General features: G+C 40.6%; 1 long non-coding RNA gene across 2 annotated transcripts in view; it reads left to right on the plus strand.

The window, feature by feature from the left end:
• LOC126474191 (uncharacterized) overlaps positions 1 to 23,126 on the plus strand; it is a 49,040-nt gene that overhangs the window by 17,487 nt on the left and 8,427 nt on the right. For both annotated transcript variants that reach the window (XR_007586581.1, XR_007586582.1), the window contains exon 2: positions 3,083 to 3,193. This is a non-coding gene — a long non-coding RNA (uncharacterized LOC126474191). The remainder of the gene's footprint in view (positions 1 to 3,082; positions 3,194 to 23,126) is intronic.

Genomic DNA, 23,126 nt, shown 5'->3' on the forward strand with positions numbered 1-23,126 from the left:
AGGAACTGGCACCAGTGATATTGGCATTGGCGGTGTTTCCATCTCAGTGAGCACTGTAGTGGATACTGCCGGCCATGACTGGCGATGAAATGGCTGTGACTGTGGATGAGCACCCCAGTGAAGTGAAGTGCTGGGTCTGTGAACAAACATTCTGCAGTACGTTCATGAACATACTTGTATGCTGCTGGTTGTGGTGGCACCACAGAATCCAGCCAAACAGTGGACGACATAAGTGTCCGATCACGTTGGTAACAACCCCATGCTCGCAATGCTGTTTATTGCCAAAGACTTCATCCTGCAGCTGAAACTTTTTCCAACCTGGCGGAATGAATTATTTCTGTGGTTGCCACAGGAGATGTAACAAGGTACAGCGCTACGACCATGTAACAATTGTGCCAGCTACTTCTATTCCCGTGACAAGGAGCAGCAGGAAGACAAAGAAATTCCAGTTCCTGTTGCCGTGTATAGGAGGAACAGAGTTTCACGATGTGTCTTTTCAGTGTTTGAACGAACTATTCAGCTTCTCTATTTCACTGTGGGTGAAAACGTGCAGTGATCACATGGTGCGTGCTATTGTTGGCACATAACTGTCGGAATTAGCTGACATGAATTGTGGACAACTGTCAGAGACAATGACCTAAGGGAAACATCCAGGACAAAAAATAGAAGATAAAGAGAATACGGTGCTTGGTTTGCAGTAATGGTGGATGTTACGGGAACAATGAAAGGAAACTTACTGAAAGTACTGAATGTTCCAGAATGGACTCACAAAATCAATGTGAATGCACTGTCACAGTCCGGATGGATGTGGCCACTCAAAAAAGTGTTGTGGCTGAACTGACTGATTTTCTGCACAAGTTTGCAACGAGCAGTCACCTGCTCAATTTGGGCATTTGCGCCCTACCACATACAATGACAGCAGATGAGTTGCTTTTTGTCAACTATGCCCAAATGTCCGTAATGCGATAAAGACAGAACTTCTCGCTGTAGGTATTGAGGAATCACAGCCTGTGCATTGTTGTTTTCTGTAGGCAATAGTAAAACATCTGACTGAGTGCAAGTGCGTGAAAATGCAAAAAATAGTGTTGTGCAACTGGATGGGAGAGATCCTGTCCAACTCCGTGGATACTCCTGACACACACATTGCAAAACAACTTAGAGCTGTGTCAGAAGAACAACTTAGAGCTGTGTCAGAAGCAGTTGCTGTGGCAGCACGCCAAAAGTTGAGAGAAAAATTTTGAAGACCTTCAGTATGCTGAGAATCGATTTGAAAACATTATTCCTCGGACGAGTCAAATGCTGTGTGTAGGTACAAATCGGTAACCAAGACGACATGTCAGCATTTGAATGTTGGGTAGTGGGCCTGTGGAACAACTCGTGCTGATAATTAGACAATATCAGAGCCCAAAGTTGCAATTTTTGTGCTGTCCGATGGACAGTGGGCAGTGAAGTGTGCCTCTAATTGTGCCCTGTAGTCCCCTTTTCCTGATTGTGATATGATCAAAATTTTGGAGCAGCTACTGGCAGTGTTGCTGCTTATTTCTGTAGTAAGGACATCAGTTGTCCAACAGTGAGCAGCAAGCATTCTATCTGCTGTTCCTGAAAGTGTGCAAGACTGGTTAGAGACATTTCCTGTAGCCAGACATGTTGAAATATAGTACACACACAAATACAACTGACTAGAAGCGGAGGAACAAAATTTAGAAAAAAGAAATGTACAACAGGCAGACAGCTGGTGTGAATTATGAGCCGGTTAAATGGCGATCATTGTCACCATTTGTTTTGACCAGGTGAAACCACTTTTGTCTGGCCACAACTGTGGGTTCTTTGATTACTTTGGGAGAAGTGTCATCATATTAAAACACCTGAAATATTAGTCCGCTTTATTACATAAATGAATAAAAGATTTACTTAAATTTGACACATTTCTTTGCCACAGGAGAACTACGTAATTTACAGCTGTCATGGACTAGCAAAGTGTCACTTGAAGCACTAATTAACAAAAATTCTTTTGAAATACAGTGGTCAAGCAGGAACTCTTTAACTAACTAAAAACTATTTTTTAGTAAATATGCTTTAAGATATGTTGGGTCAAGGAATATTCGATACTGGTCATTCACTTTGACCAATAACATTATGTTAATGGCTGGTGTGATGTCACCATTTTGACATGTGTTTTGACAATTTGGTTGTTAATTGTCGAAGCCAACAAATGTGGGGAAAAAAACTGTTTATAATGATTGATTGATCTGTAGCTTAGCCTGAGCTCTACGTTAGGTCGGAATGTGACAGTTTAGTTATGAGTTGGCAAAGCCTACAAATGTGAAAGTAAAAAACGTGCTTGTGGTGACAGACTGATCTTTAGATTAGGCTGTGTGAAAGAATCACCACTTACACGGTGTTATAGTCACCATGTTGTTTACAGTGCTTGCTGCATGTTTCACCGGCCAAAGCCGACAACTAATATCGAGCATTCCTTTTTATCTGACATGTTTTAAATTTTCCTAGTTCTTTAAAGCTTTTTTTATCTCTTTTAAAAGTTTATTATGTACCTGGACTCCTTGTTAAAACATAGCAATTTGGGTCTTAACTTCATTCTTTCTGTCCAGGTATAGCATATACTGCATCTGGTTTGATGCTCATTTACATATCTGTTTGCTACATATTGGTCAATTTTTTCCTGTGTAAAATGTGTGGTGTGAAATATGTAATCACTAGGAACTGTCTAAATACAGCTGCCTCTAGTGCCAAAGGAACTTGTTTCCTGGTGTCACAGCACACGTCCCACTGCCCCATTTTTCCTTTTAGTCAGTTTTTTCAACTGTTCCTTTAATCAACAGTTCTACAGAAAAATCCACACTTCATCAGTCAACTGAATTTTCAACATCCTTCTAAAAGACCGCATTTCAAATACTTCGATTCAGCTTCCTGTTTCAGTGTTGTATTTTAGCCCTTATTTTGTCATTGCATCCAGTGTTCCAGTAACTTTATAAACAGAGAGACTGTTTACTATCTTAGGTTTTAAGCATATGTATATTTATTTACTGTTACATAAAATATTTGCATTTTCTTATTTTTTCAGATATAACATAAAGATGAGCAATTTAAGTGGACATACTTCAGTATCCTATGAAAGTGATTTTATACAGTTGACAGAACTTGCGGGAATAAAAATGCAACCAGAAATAATCAGGTAATTGTTGCGAATTTTTTTACTCACTACAGTGGGATGACAACAGAAATAAAAATATAGAGATTTGTTCATCAAAAAAGACCCAAATAATGCCATACAATCATAGTACATACAGAAATCAACTGGTTTGCTAAAATATCACTACAAAATGCACAACTGTCACAATATGTTTAGTGCAGTCCTTTCCTAGACTTAGTGTTTGCCATAGACAAGGATATCATCAGGAGGGCCTGAGGGAAGTATGATAGGATTGCTTTTGTTCTCTATATACATAAATGATTTGCTGTATAGGGTGAGCAGCAGTCTGTGACTATTTGCTGCTGATTCGGTAGTCTATGGAAATTTTTCGCTGTCCAGTGACTGCAGGATGATTTAGAATTTGTGTTTGGTGTGATGAGTGGCATCTTGTATAAATGTAAAAACTGTTAGTTAATGCGGATGATTGGGAAGAACAATGGTGTACTGTTAAAATACAGTATTACCAGTGTGTTACTTGGCACAGTGACATCGATTAAATATCAAGGTCTAATGTTGCAGAGTAATGTGAAGTGAAATTAGCATGAAAGGTCAGTAGTAGGGAAGGCAAATGAATGGCTTTGGTTTACTGGGAGAATTCTAGAACAATGTATCTCGTCATTAAAGGAGACCATACATAGAACACTAATGTGACCCATTCTTGAGTACTGCCCAGGAGTTTTGGATCCCCACCAAGTCAGATTAAAGGAAGACATTGAAGCATGACCACTGCCAAATTTATTAGTGTTAGGTTTGATCAGCAAGTGAATGTCAGGAATATGCTTAATTAGCTCAAATGAGAATCCCCTGGGGGAAATAAAAAAATTCTTTTCATAAAACACTATTGAGAAAAATTAGAGAAGTGGGATTTGCAGCTGACTGCAGAATCATCCTACTGCTGCCATCACATGTTTCGCGTAAGGACTACAAAGACAAGATAAGAGAAATTAGGGCTTGTATGGAAGTACATAGACAGTTGTTTTCCTGAGCTCCAGTTACTACTGAAACAGAAAGGGAATGACTACTACTACTACTACTACTACTAGTAGTAGTAGTAGTAGTAGTAGTACAAGGTACCCTCCCCTGGGTATCTTACGGTGACTTGCAGAGTATGCATGTAGATGTGGATGTTAGTTAGTTAGTTAGTTAGTTTCACATTCCTTGCATCATTTGCCTGATAAATCGTAATGATTTGGCACGATTGGTTTTACATACACATCACAACTTTATATATATATATGTGAGTCAGTAATTCCTTTCCACATTGCAGTCATAGGAATTCTTCTACAGAATGGAAGGTGTTGTCCAGGAGAAACTTTTTTAGTTTCTTTTCTTGTAAGTTATCAGAAGTTTTTGTTGTAGCATTGTGTACACCTTTTTGTGCTAAAAACAATGTTAATGTGGAGTAATGAGTCTAGCTTTCCTATTGGTACTGTATTTGAACTGCAGGAGGTTATTTACAATAAACTCCATGAGGAGATGAATATACTGTGAAGCAGTAGTCAGAACACTCAACTTTTTAAACAGATATCTACAAGATGAATTTGAGTGTGCACCATATATTACTTTTACAGCACATTTTTTGAGCAATGAAGATTTCCTTTCTTAAAGATGATTTACCCCAGAAGATTATTCCGTATCACATTACTGAATGAAAATATGCAAAATGTGGCAACTTAATAATTAGTCCCTCACCAAGATATGAAATGATCCTAAGTGCAAATGTGGCTGGAATAAGCTGTTTGATGAGTTCTGAAATGTGTGATTTCCAGTTTAAATCCTCATCAATATGAACACACAAGAATATTGAAGTTTCCACCGTATTTATTATTCTGCACCATGTGTTACACTTGTCATTGCTGCAGTACTCATAGGTGTGCAGAACTGACTATGCTGTGACTTTTTAAAATGGAAAGTGAGGCCATTCACAGGAAACCAGTCAACAATACTTTTAAGAACATTATTTACCATTTCTTCTGTTTTTGTACATATGGTTGGATTGATTACAATACTGGTATTGTCTGCAAAAGAACTAATTCTGCTTGTTGTTTAGAAGCCAGAAGATCATTTACAAATACGAGGAACAATAGTGTATCTAAGATTGAGCTTGGGGAACCCCATACATGATTCATCCCCAGAAGAATAATGTCCCTGGACTATATTGGTTGAGTTACTAAACAACCTTTTGCTTTCCTTCAGTTAGATATGAAATTATCTGCTGGTTGGCTATACCCTCAGTCCCTCAAAATTTCAATTAATCTACGAGAATATTGTGATTCGCACAGTCAGGTTGCAGAAAATACAATTCTGCACTGTTCTATTATTTAATGCTTGTAAAATTTGGTGAGTGAACAAATAATTTGCTTTCTCAGTAGAACAAGTATACTGAAATCCAAATCGTGATTTACTAAGGATATTACTGTTGCTTAGGTGATACACTATTCTAGAATTCAGCATCTTCTCAAAAATTCTGGAAAACGATGTCAGCAGTGAAACAGGTCAGCAGTTATTGACACCTTTCCTATCACCATTCTTATAGAGGGGTTTGACAATGGCATATTTCAGTCTCTGGAAAAAGGCTTTGCATTATACATTTCAGAGAAGACAGGTTGTTATATGCAGCAGATCTGTTGTACTCTATTGGAGACACCATCAGAACTAGATGAACTTATATTTTTGTCACTATATTGTTCATATGGTACATAAATGTGTGCCAGAAGCTGCCTGAAGAATATATGATAGAGGAAAGCTCTTCACCACAGTTTGAACAGTCATATGAAATGTGGAGGTATTTTTGTGGTGAATAGGTTTAGAGAAATAAGTAAAAAATAATTTTAAGGGTGCCATCGGGATATCTAGTGGATAAAGGAAAGAGAAAATACAGAATTGGACAGAAGTACTAGAGACACATGCATTCATTAATATTTAACAGAAAATACAGATTGTGCTGTAAATATATGAAGAGTAGCTTCATTTATTGGATCTTGGGGCATATGTACACAGAAATGTACAGAAGTGGCTGTCTGTAGTACAAAACATGTCTTTGTAGAGTAATAAGAGGAAGGTTTGCGATGGTAAGTAGTAAGAGAGGAAAAGTAGACAAGACCAATTTTTTATCTTAACTATTTTATAGATATTCTGAATATAATATAGCAATCATATGAAAATGAGATTAAGCCAGTTCCCAAAAGATCTTAAATACATACTCATATTTTCCCAACCGAGTGACTTGGTGTGGTGGTTAGCACACTAGACCTGCATTCGGGATTGGACTCACATTTGGGAGGATGGGGGTTAAATCCCGCATCTGGTCATCCTGATTTAGGTTTCCGTGATTTCCCTAAATTGTTTCAGGCTAATGCCAGGATGGTCCCTTTGAAAGGGCGCAACTGATTTCCTACCCCCATCCTTTCCTAGTCTGAGCTTGTGCTCCATCTCTAATGACGTCATTTTCTATGAGATATTAAACACTTATCTCCTCCTCCTCCTCCTCCTCCTCCTCATATTTTCCCCACATATAGCAGTAATTGTGTCCCTTTCATGTATTCTAAAAGTATACGAACATGACTTAAAATGAGGCAAAATGTTGTGTGTTTGTTGAGTGCACTATTTGTTACGAATAAGTAACAGTGATAAGCAGTTTACATGACAATGCTATAATATAGGAATAGAAAAGAGAATTCAGTGAAATATGCTGTGATAAAATATAAAAAGTAATGTTGCTGCACTGGATCTTTATCGACACTTGCAAAACTGAATGTATAGTATGTTGTTGTTGTTGTTGTTGTGGTCTTCAGTCCTGAGACTGGTTTGATGCAGCTCTCCATGCTACTCTATCCTGTACAAACTTTTTCATCTCCCAGTACCTACTGCAACCTACATCCTTCTGAATCTGCTTAGTGTATTCATCTCTTGGTCTCCCTCTACAATTTTTACCCTCCACGCTGCCCTCCAATGCTAAATTTGTGATCCCTTGATGCCTCAGGACATGTCCTACCAACCGATCCCTTCTTCTAGTCAAGTTTTGCCACAAACTTCTCTTCTCCCCAATCCTATTCAACACCACCTCATTAGTTATGTGATCTACCCATCTAATCTTCAGCATTCTTCTGTAGCACCACATTTCGAAAGCTTCTATTCTCTTCTTGTCTAAGCTATTTATCGTCCACGTTTCACTTCCATACATGGCTACACTCCATACAAATGCTTTGAGAAACGACTTCCTGACACTTAAATCAATACTCGATGTTAACAAATTTCTCTTCTTCAGAAACGCTTTCCTTGCCATTGCCAGTCTACATTTTATATCCTATCTACTTCGACCATCATCAGTTATTTTGCTCCCCAAATAGCAAAACTCCTTTACTACTTTAAGTGTCTCATTTCCTAATCTAATCCCCTCAGCATCACCCGACTTAATTAGATTACATTCCATTATCCTTGTCTTGCTTTTGTTGATGTTCATCTTATATCCTCCTTTCAAGACACTGTCCATTCCATTCAACTGCTCTTCCAAGTCCTTTGCTGTCTCTGACAGAATTACAATGTGATCGGCTAACCTCAAAGTTTTTTATTTCTTCTCCGTGTATTTTAATACCTACTCCAAATTTTTCTTTTGTTTCCTTTACTGCTTGCTCAATATACAGATTGAACAACATCGGGGGAGGCTACAACCCTGTCTTACTCCCTTCCCAACCACTGCTTCCCTTTCATGTCCCTCGGCTCTTATAACTGCCATCTGGTTTCTGTACAAATTGTAAATAGCCTTTCGCTCCCTGTATTTTACCCCTGCCACCTTTAGAATTTGGAAGAGAGTATTCCAGTCAACATTGTCAAAAGCTTTCTCTAAGTCTACAAATGCCAGAAACGTAGGTTTGCCTTTCCTTAATCTTTCTTCTAAGATTAGTCGTAAGGTGAGTATTGCCTCACGTGTTCCAGTGTTTCTACGGAATCCAAACTGATCTTCCCCGAGGTCGGCTTCTACTAGTTTTTCCATTCGTCTGTAAAGAATTCATGTTAGTATTGTGCAGCTGTGACTTATTAAACTGGTAGTTCGGTAATTTTCACATCTATCAACACCTGCTTTCTTTGGGATTGGAATTATTATATTCTTCTTGAAGTGTGAGGGTATTTCGCCCGTTTCATACATCTTGCTCACCAGATGGTAGAGTTTTGTCAGGACTGGCTCTCCCAAGACCGTCAGTAGTTCCAATGGAATGTTGTCTACTCCGGGGGCCTTGTTTCGACTCAGGTCTTTCAGTGCTCTGTCAAACTCTTCACGCAGTATCATATCTCCCATTTCATCTTCATCTACATCCTCTTCCATTTCCATAATATTGTCCTCAAGTACATCGCCCTTGTATAGACCCTCTATATACTCCTTCCACCTTTCTGCTTTCCCTTCTTTGCTTAGAACTGGGTTTCCATCTGAGCTGTTGATATTCATACAAGTTGTTCTCTTATCTCCAAAGGTCTCTCTAATTTTCCTGTAGGCAGTATCTATCTTACCCCTAGTGAGATAGGCCTCTACATCCTTACATTTGTCCTCTAGCCATCCCTGCTTAGCCATTTTGCACTTCCTGTCGATCTCATTTTTGAGACGTTAGTATTCCATTTTGCCTGCTTCATTTACTGCATTTTTATATTTTCTCCTTTCATCAATTAAATTCAATATTTCTCCTGTTACCCAAGGATTTCTACTAGCCCTCGTCTTTTTACCTACTTGATCCTCTGCTGCCTTCGCTACTTCATCCCTCAAAGCTACCCATTCTTCTTCTACTGTATTTCTTTCCCCCATTCCTGTCAGGTGTTCCCTTTTGCTCTCCCTGAAACTCTGTACAACCTCTGGTTCTTTCAGTTTATCCAGGTCCTATCTCCTTAAATTCCCACCTTCTTGCAGTTTCTTCAGTTTTAATCTACAGGTCATAACCAATAGATTGTGGTCAGAGTCCACATCTGCCCCTGGAAATGTCTTACAATTTAAAACCTGGTTCCTAAATCTCTGTCTTACCATTATATAATCTATCTGATACCTTTTAGTATCTCCAGGGTTCTTCCATGTATACAACCTTCTTTTATTATTCTTAAACCAAGTGTTAGCTATGATTATGTTGTGCTCTGTGCAGAATTCTACCAGGCAGCTTCCTCTTTCATTTCTTAGCCCCAATCCATATTCACCTACTATGTTTCCTTCTCTCCCTTTTCCTACACTCGAATTCCAGTCACCCATGACTATTAAATTTTCGTCTCCCTTCACAATCTGAATAATTTCTTTTGTTTCATCATACATTTCTTCAATTTCTTTGTCATCTGCAGAGCTAGTTGGCATATAAACTTGTACTACTGTAGTAGGTGTGGGCTTCGTATCTATTTTGGCCACAATAATGCATTCACTATGCTGTTTGTAGTAGCTTACCCGCATTCCTATTTTCCTATTCATTATTAAACCGACTCCTGCATTACCCCTATTTGATTTTGTGTTTATAACCCTGTAGTCACCTGACCAGAAGTCTTGTTCCTCCTGCCACCGAACTTCACTAATTCCCACTATATCTAACTTCAACCTATCCATTTCCCTTTTTAAATTTTCCAACCTACCTGCCCGATTAAGGGATCTGACATTCCACGCTCCGATCCGTAGAACGCCAGTTTTCTTTCTCTTGATAACGACATCCTCTTGAGTAGTCCCCGCCCGGAGATCCGAATGGGGGACTATTTTACCTCCGGAATATTTTACCCAAGAGGACGTCATCATTATTTAATCATACAGTAAGGCTGCATGCCCTCGGGAAAAATTACGGCTGTAGTTTCCCCTTGCTTTCAGCTGTTCGCAGTACCAGCACAGCAAGACCGTTTTGGTTATTGTTACAAGGCCAGATCAGTCAATCATCCAGACTGTTGCCCTTGCAACTACTGAAAAGGCTGCTGCCCCTCTTCAGGAACCACACGTTTGTCTGGCCTCTCAACAGATACCCCTCCGTTGTGGTTGCACCTACGGTACGGCTATCTGTATCGCTGAGGCACGCAAGCCTCCCCACCAACGGCAATGTCCATGGTTCATGGGGAAGTTGAAAGTCGATTTCTGCAGGGACTACTTCAACTTCAGAATGGGATCTCTCAAACAGAATTTTCACAAAATAATCATTCATGTATAGTAGTGGGGGGAAAAATAGTTTTTGGAGAGGTAAGCTCTCCCCTGTTAAACTGTGGTTTATTCTATTTGAGACATCTTTCATCCACTCAGCTATTGAACTTCTGGGGGGGCCAGTTAGCAGTTCACTCAGTCTCTTCAATCTAATCAACACCAAAAATTAGACTGTTAATATTACTTTTGTCCTCCACCTTTTCAGAATACCTTAAAAATGTAATTTTGCACTGTCAGTAATAAGAGTCAAGCACTTCCAAAAACTGCTTTCTTTAGAATGATTATTTTCTGAAAATTCTGTTTGAGAGATCCCTTTCTGAAGTTGAAGTAGTCCCTGCAGAAATCGACTTTCAACTCCTCCTGTCCTCCCCCCCTCCCCTTCACCCCCCCCCCCCCCCTCCCCTCCTCCCTGCTGGAAGTGTAATGGGAAAAGTGGTAGGAAAAGATCTCTAGTTGCTGTGCAGCAACTATCGTTCAATTAATCAAATTGCAGTTAAGTGTACCATCTCTTAAATGTAATGGTATTACTCATCTGTCTAAACTTGATAATTAGCAACACTCTGTAGTTATAAATAAGGAACACTGTCTGCCACCTATGCTGCACAAATAAATTCAAATAGAATCTTCACAGCTCATAGCATAAGGATGTGAGTCTTGCTTGATTTGATCATAATACATTTTGTGAAGTCTACCCTACTTCTTATCTTAGAAGATAGATTAAGGAAAGGCAAACCTACCTTTCTAGCATTTGTAGACTTAGAGAAAGCTTTTGACAGTGTTGGCTGGAGTGGCCGTGCGGTTCTAGGCGCTACAGTCTGGAGCCGAGCGACTGCTACGGTCGCAGGTTCGAATCCTGCCTCGGGCATGGATGTGTGTGATGTCCTTAGGTTAGTTAGGTTTAAGTAGCTCTAAGTTCTAGGGGACTGATGACCTCAGAAGTTAAGTCGCGTAGTGCTCAGAGCCATTTGAACCATCTTCCAAATTCTGAAGGTGGCAGGTGTCAAACACACAGAACGAAAGGCTATTTACAATTTGTACAGAAACCAGATGGCAGCTATAAGAGTTGAGGAGCACGAAAGGGAAGCATTGGTTGGGAAGGGAGGGACACAGGGTTGTAGCCTATCCCCGATGTTATTCAGTCTGTATATTGAGCAAGCAGTAAAGGATACAAAAGAAAAATTTGGAGTAGGAGTTAAAATCCATGGAGAAGGTAAAAATTTTGAGGTTTGCTGATGCCATTGTAATTCTATCAGAGACAGCAAAGGACCTGGAAGTGCAGCTTGAAAGGAGGATATACGATGAACATCAACAAAAGCAAAACGAGAATAATTGAATGTAGTCTGATTAAATCAGGTGATGCCGAGGGAATTAGATTAGGAAATGAGACGCTTGAAGTAGTAAATGAGTTTTGCTATTTGGGGAGCAAAATAACTGATGATGGTCGAAGCAGAGAGGATACAATTTGACCAGAAGAAGGGATCGGTTGTTAGGACATGTTCTGAGGCATCAAGGGATCACCAATTTAGTATTGGAGGGCAGTGTGGAGGGTAAAAATCGTAGAGGGAGACCAAGAGATGAATACGCTAAGTAGATTCAGAAGGATGTAAGTTGCATTAGGTACTGGGAGATGAAGCAGCTTGCACAGGATAGAGTAGCGTGGAGAGCTGCATCAAACCTGTCTCTGGACTGAAGACTACAAGAACAACAAATAACAATCTTAATGTCAATTGTTTAACACATTTGAAAGTTTACTACGTTTTTTTATATGCTCATTACACAAAGAATCTTAAGGCCCTTTGGTTGGCAGAATTTATCATTATTGTGTTTTTGTAAATATTTTCAAAAAGATAACTCAGAGTTTACTATAGTACAAGGGCCATCCAGATAGTAAAGAACATTTCACCATAATAATAGCACAGAAACTGAACGTATGCATTTTGGCATTACCATGTGGCTGCTTGGCTATTCAACCAGTTCATGACAGCATCTTTCAGATGATCATCATTTGTGAAGCATTTACCAGCAAGATGCTCCTTCATCTTTGGAAACAGGCAAAAGTTCGATGGTGCCGCATCTGGGCTGTAGGGAGGATGCTTGAAGATGTCCCACTAAAACTCCTCACAAAGAAAGGCTAGTATTTTCAGGACAGTATGCAGTCACACATTGTCATGAAACAGAACAGTTTGAAGCAAGAGCTTGCCTCTTTGCCAGTTCTGGATAGTCGGATGAAGATGTTAAAGGGTAGCACAGTATGCATCACTATTGATTGTTGTGTTGTACGACATGAAATCGATGAGTGGGACTCCTTCACTGTCCTATACTACTGAAGGCATCAGTTTTTGAGTTGATGAAGTTTGTTCCAAATTGTGTTGCTGCTGTGAAGACAGGACCACACCACTCCATAGACTACATTTGTTACACCCTCACCATAAATGGTAACAAGTCTGCAAGGAATGTCATAGGGTCTAACATTTTCTACCTGCAGAAAATGAATAACACCCTGACTGTCACAGTTGGCGGGATTTACAGTCAGCACAGCCATTGTCACAGCTATGTCTGCACTTACCATGTGGGAAGGTCCAACTCACAACCACATGGGGCAACTGTCTACATCACACTGAAAACCAGAAATCAACAAGCGGCTGCTGCAGGGCAGGTGAGCAGACTGTATGCACCAACATGATTTACTTGCTGGATGACGCTCATATATCTACCATCTCCTTGCTGTGGCCTTTGAAAGCCTAGTTCTTTTCTGTTGCTCATGTGTCATCTGTCTGTTGTAAGTGACAAATGTCCTCCGGAATGAATCTTTCACTCTGCAGTGGAGTGTGTGCTGTTTAGTAACTTGCCTGCAGATTAAAACTGTCTGACAGACAGGGACTCTGGATGGGAAACCTTGCCTTTCAAGGGGAATGCCCTTAACGTCTGATACATAGACATGACACCTGATCTCAAGGCTTTTCATGTGCCAGCATCACTGCCCTACTTTCCAAACTTCACAGAAGCTCTTTTGTGTACCTTTCTGGACTAGCACTCCTGGAAGGAGGCTATTGGGGAGGAATGGCTTAGGCACAACCAGGTGGATTGTTTTCAGGGTAAATCTTGCATTCTTGAGTGGAATCTGCTCTGTATGCTGAACTGGCACACAAACCCAGGACCTTATCTTTCACTGGCAGTATTCATACTGATTGAGCTATCCAGACTCACGACCTGCCCTCACAGCTTCACTTCTGCTAACACATCTTTTCATTCTGGAAACAAGTCCCTATGCTGTGGCCTAGCTATTTCTTCACAGTACCCTATTTTCCAGGAGTGCTAGTTCAGCAAGGTATGCAGGAGAGCTTCTGTGAAGTTATGAAAGCAAGAAACAGATAATAGAACACATGAAACTTTGTGATGAGAGTGTGAATTGTGTCTGGGTAGCTCAGTTAGTAAGAGCACTGCTTGCAAAGGGCAACGTTCCAGCTTTGAGTTCCGACCCAGCAGACAAATGTACTCTCCCAGTGAGAGCACTGAACATGCCTCTGTTCAGATTAAGTGATGGTGAGTAAGGAGTTTGGGTGGGGGTGGGGGGGGGGGGGGGAGATAGGGAGAAGACCTTCAGCTTTGCAATGTTAGCACAACCTAGTTCAGTCTGTTCAGAGCATTGCTAATGTCAGCATTGCCTATTTAGTGCGATCCTGTTTTGAGTTTAAAAAAAGGGGCATTCTCCAGTGTAATTTATCCCTTTTGTAAATGACCAAAAGTACTTACAGTGTGACTAGTAGCATCACAGCTTTTTGTCATTTTGAGCATTTCTTCAGCCCAGTTGGAAGTTTGTGCAACTTCCTTGTTTCCACTTCAGGTGATTAAATTGTTACTGTTTTTTCGTGTTAGTTGAAGCTTACAAGTTGTTTCCCGAAAGTCAAGTAGTATATATTTTTGCCACTCCCTAACAGGTCGCAGTATGTTCGGGCTGTTCAAATTAGGTAGGGGGGTGGAGCATTTCAACTTTGCAGTGCAGGCCAGGTCAGTCTGCTCAGAGTATCTGGTGCCAGGATTGCTCATTTAGTGCACCCCTGCTTTGAGACCACATCATGGTGAATACTTTTGTCGGGCGATCGAGGTCTGCATAGGCCTTCAGGAAGTCTGCTCTTTCCTATGTACAAATCATGAAGTAGACGAAGAAGTCTTAGGGAGACCAGGAAGGGGTGGACAATGATCCCCACTCTGGACAGTCGTAAGTGTAGTTTGTGTGCATGGGTTGTTGAGAGCAGACGATCGAATGAGTGTTCAGCTGTTAAACCAGTGTGTGTCATATCATTACAGAAGAATTGACCTTGTGAAAGGTGTGCACTAAGCTAGCCCTTACACTGTTGATGGATGAGTAAAAGGCCAATCGAGTATTGATCGCGAGTAAACTGAAGGAATGCGTGGCTATTGAACCAGATTAATTGGACATATTTATTATTGTTGCAGGGATCGAAAATGGTCAGTAAAATCAGTAAAAGTCAGTATTTTTCAGATTGGTCTGTATAGTCAGTTTTATGCATAGTTTTTTAAGGAAAAGTTTATGCGATAAAAAAGTTTGTGGCTGGTAAGTAATGTTTTATGTTGCAGATGGATTGAAAAATTAAAAATGCCATTGAGAACTCTCTGCCTTATGATTTTAACAAGTTTGTTCTGACATTAGAACTAGATGGCAAGAGACTTAGAACAATAGCCAACTGTTGAAAAATACTTTCAAGAGTTCATAAGTCAGCACAGAAGCAAGTTGATGAGTTCTCTGAACTACAAGAATATAGTTAAATTATTAATATAATGGAAGGAAACATTCCACGTGGGAAAAATTATATATAAAAACAAAGATGAGGTGACTTACCGAACAAAAGCGCTGGCAGGTCGATAGACACACAAACAAACACAAACATACACACAAAATTCAAGCTTTCGCAACAAACTGTTGCCTCATCAGGAAAGAGGGAAGGAGAGGGGGAGACGAAAGGAAGTGGGTTTTAAGGGAGAGGGTAAGGAGTCATTCCAATCCCGGGAGCGGAAAGACTTACCTTAGGGGGAAGAAAGGACAGGTATACACTCGCACACACGCACATATCCATACACACATACAGACACAAGCAGACATATTTAAAGACCAATATGTCTTTAAATATGTCTGCTTGTGTCTGTATGTGTGTATGGATATGTGCGTGTGTGCGAGTGTATACCTGTCCTTTTTTCCCCCTAAGGTAAGTCTTTCCGCTCCCGGGATTGGAATGACTCCTTACCCTCTCCCTTAAAACCCACTTCCTTTCGTCTCCCCCTCTCCTTCCCTCTTTCCTGATGAGGCAACAGTTTGTTGCGAAAGCTTGAATTTTGTGTGTATGTTTGTGTTTGTTTGTGTGTCTATCGACCTGCCAGCGCTTTTGTTCGGTAAGTCACCTCATCTTTGTTTTTATATATAGTTAAATTATTAAAAAGACAAAACTTACAGAGCAGAAATTATTTGCTTGTACAGGTGCTTAAACATGTTCACAATTCACTCTTGTTTTGTTGTTGTTTTTTTCCCTAAAGAGAGAGCATTTAATGCATCTGATCTACAGTGAACTCTCAATTTTTGTGGAAAACACATGAATTGATTTTGTGTTAGTGGTTCTCAGTTAAGTCTTCAAGCATTTTGTGATAAATATTACTCACCAGTGAAAAACATAGTGTTTGACACTAGAGAAATTGAATTTATCAAGAAACTAATTGCTCAAGAAAGATGCTAAATTCCTAAGCAAGCTGGAAAGCTCTATGTGTTTGCTTGTATTTATATCTTGGAAAATTCTTGTTTGGATAAACCTGTGTTGTGGTGTGTTTGATCTTTGCATCCTGCAAAGAGGGTGAAAGAAGGATCATACACAACATTGTGAAATTAGCTTCAGTTCTCCCAATTGAGAGTACATTGTACATGCGCTAGTTGATGAAGGGAGTAACTGACATTAGAGGAGGAAGAAGAATCAAGTAGAGACAAGGAGCCAGTGGATGTTTATGGGAGTTAGTCAGTTTTTTTGGACAGATGTATACCTCTGGAGGAAAAAAATCCACTACTGTTACATAAATCATGAAGGCTGTACTTATACTTTCGCATAGCAGCACAGGTGTGGAAAGGGGCTCCCATTGTTGGGGAACATGTAGAATGAAGATGCTGCAAGAACTTTGGATGCTTATTTGACTGTAAGAGATGCTCTAATAAATGTGGTTAAGGTTAAGGCTCACTTTGTAATCATCACTCAGGGACTTCTTCAGTTGGCACTTACAGCTCATGTCAGATACAAGCAGTACTGCAAAATTAGAAGAGAGTGGCCGAGGAAGACCTGAGGAAACAAGAACAGAAAGAAGAAAAATTATCACAAGCAACTGTGAAGAGTAAGATTGAAAAAGTGAATATTGAACACAGTGAATGAGCACTGAAGAAACTGAAAGAGAAAGAAAAGGAGTAAAGGTTCACTGTTGACCGATTACCGGATGACATAAACAAATGCTTGAAAGAAACAGTAAATAAAAAGGACTTGGTGGGAAGTAGTGTGACCCAAGCAGTGTTGGGGAGAGCTATGAAAATTAGGAAATGAGAAGTGAAGAAAATGAAAGACATAGAAAAGGTACAGAAAGTAGTTGATAAATGAAAAATCAGTGTTATAACTTCTAAAGAAGCAAAAAGTCAGACTTTGTGACCTGATCTTGTGAAGAAAATGAGATCTTTTCCACATTACATTTAAAAATTGTAAACATTTTGTTTGTATTATTCTGAAATTTGTACTGTACAGCTGACTTTAAAGCTTTTTCTTGTTTTAGGTATATTTGTGCTGAACTGAAGAACATCAGTATTATTATAAAGCGCAATTATTTTCCTGATTATTACTATTATTATTATTTGTAATTTTAAAATAATTTGTAATTTTAAAATAATTTTGTATGTTGACTAGCTTAGCACCTGCTGCTTCAGTCAAGTTAACTGTGTGGTGTGCACAGATCTAACTTTCTTTCTTTTCTTTTTTAATCGAATTTTTATGTTGTTCGCAAATTGCAATGTCTTTTAAACTTCCCCGCACATTAGTTAAGGCCGTTGAAGAATGATCTTTTCCAAACTTACTTCTGACTAAAAAAGGATTCTGGCAACTATAGTCGGAGTCTTAGTTAATTCTGCTTTTGAGCTCAAATCATGATATTTCCATGGAAACTTTCAGCCCATAACATGTGTTTATACAGAAGCCAAATAAAAATTTTCATAGATTTAGCTTTAAATATGTTTTAATATAACAAAATATTTTCAGAAAAACTGCATGTCCTATTTCACTCCCTTAGGGGTTGAATTTCCAAAAGCACTGAAACAGTCCCCCCTCCCCCTCAAGCTTGGAAGTGAAATATCAGTTTCCATAGATGTAGGTTTAAAAATGATTTTTTGTGACTTCAGCAATGATCTGTTTTCCAAGAAAGCTGTCGCCCACTGCTGTGTTGTGATTGTGGTTAAGTTTCCAAAAATACTGAAGCATGCACTTTAACTTCTGACGAGAATTTAGACAACAATTTTTGTAGTTCTAAATTCAAAATTGCCTTAATAGTGACATATTCTCAAAAAAGAAAAAGTTCATCCCGTACTTAGCTCCTTAGGGATGGAATTTCAATCAATCCCATAGTAAACGACGCCTACAGTACAAGATCGACACTCTCTCCAAATTTCAAGTTTTTCCTTTAGTGGTCTGGATTCGGCGATGAGGAGCCAACAAATCAATCAAATTCTATTTCATCCCCTCAGGGGTCGAATTTCCAAAAACATTGAAACCTGTTTTTATACTGAGAAGGCAAATACCAATTTTCGTAGATGTAGCTTTAAAAGTGCTTTAGTAGTTCTTTAATAATGATTCCTAATGATAAATTTGAGTCAGTATGTTGTGTGTGTGTGTGTGTGTGTGTGTGTGTGTGTGTGTGTGTGTGTGTGTGTGTGTTGGGGGGGGGTGTTTGTCAGTTTTTTAATCAAAATGTCTAGTAAGTCAGTAATTTCAGCCAGAGGTTGTCCCTAACAATGATGACACAAGGTTATTTCAATATGACATGAAGTAGTAAATGGTATACCTTGGCTTCTGGGAAACAGGTGGTGGCAAGGATGAACAGACCCAAATTAGAAAACAATGTTGGTAGTCTGTCTGATGCAGAGGGTGTTTTTGACAAAGAGTTTGTACATAAGTGACACTGTTAACACTGCCTACTGTGTGAGTGTTCTGGAAATATTGTGGAAAAGGGTCATCCACATGTGAAAAGACATTGTAACTACCTGTGTTAACACTGCCTACTGTGTGAGTGTTCTGGAAATATTGTGGAAAAGGGTCATCCACATGTGAAAAGACATTGTAACTACCTGTCTGCTGCATCATGACAATGCTCCCAGCAAATTTCATTGTGTTCGTGAGTTCCTAGCGAAGTGCCGCAGCCACTGTATGGTGCTGACACCACTCTGGTGACTTCTTTGCTCAAGCTCAAAAGCATACTCAACGAAAGCTGTTTTGACAACAGTGAGGCTATCTGAGTGAGTATGACAACAGCTTTAAATGAGATTCCCATCATGGCCTTCAAAGGGGTATACCGCGCATGGGAGAGATGGTGGAATAAATATATAAATGCTCACAGTGGGGACTCTAAAAAACATAATCCTCTTAAAGATACTGTTAATAAATCTTTTTTAAAAGGTATATTTCATGATTTTTGGGACACACCTTGCATGTCAGTTCATTGTTTGATTAGTACTTAATTCCTACCTGTGATTTGCCTTTAGTGTTGCAGTGTCGTTACATTTTAGTCCATGGGCCAATACAGATATGTGACACACTTAGGACAGACTTGTGTTGAAAAATATGTTTAAGCATAGTCAAGTCACAGTCCACTAAGAACAGGTGGTGGTTTTACTGTGATGCAACTATGATCCTATCCTGTAATTCATATAGAGTGCATGAATTTCTTTGGTAAACCTCTTCTTTGGCCGAACCCCACAAGAAGTAGTCACAAGGGATGAGGTATGGGCTTCTCGCACGCCATTCAGAAATGGCAGAATGGGGGTGGAAGAAGATGCTAGTACTGCCTCTCGTAGTATGCAGGGACATGGCGGGGGCAGGATAGTCATCAGCAAGGTGCAGCATCGAGAGGCTCTTGTAGGGGAGGCGGGTTCGAAAGTGTTTATCCAGCCAGTCATGAACGATGCAGGCAAAATGAGGTGGTGCTCTGTTGTGCTGAAAGAGGATATCCACAATATTGTCCCATTGCTATATCAATGGCCACATGTATCCATTCAGCATCTGGTGATATTGGTTGCTATTCATGGTGTCTCGCAATATGAATGGTCCAGTGAGATGATCCCTTGTCATACTGCACCAGACTGTCAATTTTGGGCAACTTCGTGAGTTTTCAATTGTCATTTCTGGTTTTGTTTCTGCATAGTAATGACAGTTGTGTTGATTGACACATCCCAAGTGTAAAATATTGTGTCATCACTCCAAATACTGCTCTTGACCGAGCAGTCTAAGTTGCTGCAGTCATGGACTGTGTGGCTGGTCCCGGCAGGGGTTCGAGTCCTCCCTCGGGTGTGAGTGTGTGTATTTGTTCTTAGGATAATTTAGGTTAAGTAATGTGTAAGCTTAGGGACTTATGACCTTAGCAGTTAAGTCCCATAAGATGTCACACACATTTGAACATACTGCTCTTGAACAAATCAGGCCAGTTGTTATGCCATGGCAGCATAATTTCCTCGTTTTCCATCCACCTGTCACAATCCTCCAACGATAATTCCAGAACATAACATGGTTTCTGGATCAAGTGATTCTTTAACACAACACACACCATGGGACTGCTGATTTCGCTCTTACAAGCTGCCTGGCTTGTTGATTTACCAGGACTGCATGTGAAGACATCCCTCATTGCTGCCACACTTTCTGGAGATTGTGCCACCAAAGGTCTTCTTCCTCATGGTTTATCCACAACTGACCCAGCTGTCATTACCTTGGTGAGACAAATCTAAATGGTTTTAGCATGAAGTGTAGCATGAGAGCCATGAACACCCTTCACACACTTCAAGTGGTGAAGCGAACTATGCTCTTCTGTAACGTTAGCTTTCCTGCCATCTTGTCGTTCACCATAAGAAGGTGCTATGGACAGTCAGGGTATTCTCAGGGATACTGGAACAAAACACATCAATGTTAATTAATAAATATCAACAGTCACAAAACTTATGGACATTTAAAACCAGGATGCGACTTCTCACGTATCCTCTAGAATGTCAGACAGTGGTTGTAGCTAAGTTGGTAGATCACATGGCTGCTTTCACAGGTGGCCCTGCCTTTCATGAAGTAGAAGACACCATTGACAGGGCAGGAGTAGATAGTAGTGGCAGGATTTGCATCTAGGTCTATTGTAGGGATGGTAACCAAGGGGCAGGGAGTTGGGAATTGGGCGGGGAGGGGGGGGGGGGACATATGGATTGACATGTATACTGCATTGATTCTGTGGGCAGTGGAATGCCACTGTGGGATGGGTGGTCAGGATATTTCTCATTCCAAGGCATGACAAGATGGAATTGAAGCCCAAGTGGGGAATATGATTCAGTTTGCTCCAGTCCTGGGTGGTACTAAGTGTTGGGGGTGCTCCTTTGTGGCTGGTTGTTGGGTCAGTAGGTGACTGGGGAGACAAGAGAGATATCAATTTCTGGACAAGGTGGGAAGGGTAATTTTGGTCTCTAACGGCTTCAGTGAAACCCTTGACACATTTGGAGAGGGACTGTTCATCACTGCATATGTGACAAAGGAGGATGGCTAGGTTGTTTGGAGAGACTTTTTGGTGTTAAATTGTTGGCAGCTGTTGAAGTGGAGGTACTGTTGATGGTTGGTAGGTTTGATGTAGGCAGAAGTACTGATGTAGGCATCCTGGAGATAGAGGTTTATGTCAACAAAGGTGGCTTGTTGGGTCGAGGAACACATGGTGAAGTGAATGGATAAGGTGAGAACTCTCTTTGCAATGCATCCTTTGTTCACATAAACCTCGGGTGTTGACTTTCACTAGAAACTGTTCTCTGCTTGCCTCTGTCCCCTTCTCTGCTGTCACTCCAGCCCTACATATACAATCTATCCTGCCAGTGCACCTCCATAATCCTTTCCTCTTCTCTACTTCTCCCCTCTGCCCTTCTCCCCCGGCACAGCCTCCCAGTGCTGCACCCAGCTGCTAGTTATCCTGTCCCTGCCATATTGCACACTCCCACAAGCAACACTAGCATCTTCTCCTGCCCCTAACCTACTACACCTTCTTCACCCCCACCCCCATGATTCTTCTATGTGCCCACTATCCACTGCAGCTGAAATCGCTGCTCACCTCACAAGGAAACATCATCATTTGACCTCTTTATTTTGAGGAGAAAAAAGAACACATGCAAAGATATCAACCCCGCCAAATGATTTCATATGAATATTTGGGCCATAATTTCATAGTATGCAGTTATGACCTTCTGAACCTACATCTTTTAAACATTCATGCACAGTGTTTGTCACTCACTCTGTCCCACTGCAGACACCTAATGACCAAGTAGAAGTACTGTACATTGGACTGAGTAAAAGGTTTGTGTTCACAAAGTTGGTGAACAAATAAGGGATAGTGTGGCACCTCCAGGGGCGGTAGAGAATGAAGATCAAAGTGCTGTGTTTAAATGTTGAAGAATGAGAGCCCTTGTAAGTCGTATCTAAGAAGCATCATTATATCTGGTTATTAACTAACTTTTATACAAGGCAAATGAAAATGTATGGGGCTTTCTTTGTGCTATTACTTATATATTTCAATTTAATTGTAGAAATCATAGATAACTTCATGTGTGAAGATGTGGCAGGCAAAATAGTAGACTGGCATTCGAAGCCTCCTTACATGAGGATGGTGATGATGATAATCAGGCTGCCCTTTCACCACAGTCCCAGTCTTCAAAGAGCTTCATTGGCACAATAGAGCAGGGATGTAAAAAGGAGGAAGTGAGTGATGATGCAGCCTGCTGTGGGATGAGTGACAACGTGCAAATGTTTAAAAGCTGCGCATTCAGAAGGTCGTAACTGCATACTATTGTAATTATGGCCCAAATTTTCTTGTGGGATTGATTTCTGAAACTAATATCTTGCAAATGTGCTTTTATCTCCTTAAAATAAGAGATCAGGTTGGTGATGTTTCCTGTCAGACGCAGTAGGACCTTACTGCCCGGAGATGACAGTGCATGCACATGCGTGCACCCGTGTGTGTGTGTGTGTGTGTGTGTGTGTGTGTGTGTGTGTGTGTGTGTGTGTGTGCGCGCGCGTGCGCATGCACGTGTGTGTGGGCGCGCGCGCGCGCGCGCGCACACACACACACACACACACACACACACACACACACACACACACACACACACACACACGCACGCATGCATGCATGTGTTTTTTCTTCAGTCTTTGGGGACTATGATGATGCCCCCCCTGTGGGTTCGGGGGTTAGAATAGGCCCGCGGTATTCCTGCCTGTCGTAAGAGGCGACTAAAAGGAGTCTCAAATGTTTCGGCCTTATGTGATGGTGCCCTCTCGGGTTTGACCTCCATCTTTCTAAATTATTCCGAAGAGCGAGCCAATTGGGGAAGGGCGCCTTACATGGTGCACTGTATCCGTCGTGCATTGAGACCTTTAGCCGGCTTTTTCGTCGTTGCAATGGTGTCCCGCTCGTTTTCCATCTCTTGGGCGAGGATACGTCCCTGGGTGCGATTACCACGCT

The sequence above is a fragment of the Schistocerca serialis genome, chromosome 4 (assembly GCF_023864345.2).
Source record: "Schistocerca serialis cubense isolate TAMUIC-IGC-003099 chromosome 4, iqSchSeri2.2, whole genome shotgun sequence".
NCBI lineage: Eukaryota > Metazoa > Arthropoda > Insecta > Orthoptera > Acrididae > Schistocerca > Schistocerca serialis.